General features: G+C 39.2%; 1 pseudogene; it reads right to left on the reverse strand.

The window, feature by feature from the left end:
• Positions 1 to 1,332: 1,332 nt before the first annotated feature.
• Positions 1,333 to 2,613, reverse strand: LOC108212433 (uncharacterized; annotated as a pseudogene).
• Between the last annotated feature and the right edge of the window lie 411 nt (positions 2,614 to 3,024).

Raw genomic sequence — 3,024 nt, forward strand, 5'->3', positions numbered from 1 at the left:
GGTTAACAAAAAGGTCCAGGAAAATTTGACATATGTGCTTAAAAAATTGGGTGAAGCAAACCCAAATATCAACATTGATCTTGGGGAGCTTTGCACGACCGTCTCGAGTGACCAAGAAAATGGCACTCCTACGACTGGTGGCACTAGCTCTTAGTTAATTATCTCTGCTCTATTTTAGAGAATTTATCTTTTGCTTATAATATTCTAACGTAGACATTGTGCATTAACTATGGTTGAATGGTATGTACTTGGTAAATTAATTCGGTGGATTTCTTGTAGTTGCTTGGGATATATTATGTAGTTGTTGGATTATTTTGGTGAATCTATGTGGTTGGTGGATGTATGTAGTTGGTGGATTCTTTTGGTGGTTTTATGGAGTTGGTGGTTTAGTTTGGAGAATTGTAGTTTGTGGATTCTATATACAGTTGGTTGTGTATTGATGTTTTATTGGTAATTATGCAGTTGGTTGTGTAATGGATAGGCCACTTACAAACATGCTATTTCATTTTTTCATATCTAAAACTGTTGGCATTGCTATTATAAACTGTTGGCAAAAAGAACAGATTTATCAAAAAAATGTTGCTAAAATATGTTGCAGTTGCTGAAAAATATGTTGGCAAAAACTGGGGACCAGAGGTGGGCCCCACTTAATGACGTGGCACCTGTGGTCCCCACTGCTGCCGACGTGGCAGTGAGGGACCCACCATGATGACGTGGCAAATGTCCCCACTGCTGCTGACGTGGCAGGGTGGGACCCACTATGATGACGTGGCATATGGGCCCCACCTTTGATGACGTGGCACATTGTGGGCCCACAGTTGATGACATGGCAAATGTGGGGCCCACATGTGATGACGTGGCATCAGGGTCCCGTCACTGCTTATGTGGCAGTGGTGGGTCCCACAACTTCTGATGTGTCACTTATGGTCCACACAGCTGCTGACGTAGCAAAAGCGGTCCCCACATGTGGGGCCCACTTCATTTTTCAAAAATCTGTACGCAACGCCAACACATATTTGTGTTGGTATAGGCTAACTGAATCGTTGCTGCTGGAGCCTAATAAAACATAAAATTTGATGTTGGCATAGAGGAATGCAGTGTTGCCATAAAGAGCAAAGGCAACATCGAAAAATGCAACGCTTATATATGTTGCCTTTGATCGATTTTTGGTCTATGGCAACATATTATGAAGCTAAAGCAACGTTTCATGGGTGTTGCCATATGCATTCTATGGTGTAGTGATTGTTACTTAAAAATTTCAAACTCAGGTTGAATAGCTTTTCAGGGAATAACCAGCAACACTACAGACACCATATTTTCGGACGTAATTACCTAACCACCATACTTTTGCCACAAATGCTCCACAAGATCGTTTTGAAGCTGAATATGAGCACTTTTATCTCTAATCCGATGATGAAATTCCATGAACTCCTTCATTGTATTTGTGTGTTCACGCGAAATTTGAATAGATGGTGTTTCATCATGCGTCTCGTAATCATAATCTATATCTTGCATATCTCTTTCGTCTTCGATAATCATATTATGCATTATTATACATGCTAACATGATGTGTTTAAGTGTCTCAATATCCCAAAATCGAGCTGGTCCACGCACAATTGTAAATCTTGCTTGAAGAACTCCAAAAGCTCGTTCAACATCTTTTCTAGCCGACTCCTGCATTTGAGCAAAATGTTTTCTCTTATTCCCTTGAGGAGCAGAAATAGTCTTCACAAAAGTTGCATAAGGAGGATATATTCCATCGGCTAGGTAGTATCCCATATTGTATGTGTGGCCATTAATAGTGTATTCAACTTCGGGTGCTCGACCTTCTGCCCATTCAGAAAATAAGTTGGATCGATCCAAAACATTGATATCATTTAGCGATCCGGGTAACCCAAAATAAGCATGCCACAACCACAAATCATATGAAGCAATAGCTTCAAGGATAATAGTTGGCTCATGATAGCGCCCTGAAAAAACCCCATGCCATGCCGTTGGGCAATTCTTCCACTTCCAATGCATACAATCAATGCTACCAAGCATTCCGGGAAATCCTCATTGCTCAGCCACAACCATTAACCTTTGAATGTCCGCATTATTTGGCTTCCTTAAATATTGCTCGCCATATATTTGAACAATTGATATCACAAATTTCCTAACACTTTCGATGGCTGTACTTTTGCCAATATGAATGTAATCATCAGGAGCATCCGCGGATACCCCATACGCAATAATCCTCATTGCAGCAGTTAATTTTTGAAGTGATGACAACCCCGGGACTCCAGCAGCATTATATTTTTGCACAAAGTATGGATCATGAGATTCTATAGCAGCTTGAATTCGCAAAAATAGATTTCTTCGCATACGAAATCTCCTCCGAAAAATATAATCCGGATATGTAGGATTTTCAGAAAAATAATCATGAAAGATACGTTGATGACCGAATGATCTATTACGATTGATGGTACGATGATTGAGAACTGACCCAGCATAACGAATTGGCCTTTGTATCTGCTCATTTGATTGTACATAGATAGATACAACCATCTCCAGTTCCTCGTACTCTTCTTCTTCTTCGTCAATCAAATATTTTATTACATTCTGAGGATCCATTAGGTTGATACACACTGATTTGATTTGATACAGGTGGATATTATTTGATTTGATACCAGGTTAAAACAGATAGAAATTTTACCCTTTACAGAAAGAGACGTTGCTGATATGTATTGCCTTGATTGTAGGCAGTTACAATTCAAACACTGCTATAATTCAAAATATTAATATTTTAATAATAGGGCTTGAAGATAGGGCTTATTGTTGGAGTGAATGTGTAAAACTAATGTCCTAAACTACTAGGACATCATATTTTATAATTTTTATAGGGCAGCCACTAGGACACTCTTGGACTTGCTCTAAGGCATCACTAGGACATTGTTGGATCAAGTTTTTTAATCAATGACCCTAAATTATAACTTAGGACATGATATAGGGCATCTCTTGGACTTGCTCTAAGTTTAGTTGAAA

This window comes from Daucus carota, chromosome 3, assembly GCF_001625215.2.
Source record: "Daucus carota subsp. sativus chromosome 3, DH1 v3.0, whole genome shotgun sequence".
Lineage (NCBI taxonomy): Eukaryota > Viridiplantae > Streptophyta > Magnoliopsida > Apiales > Apiaceae > Daucus > Daucus carota.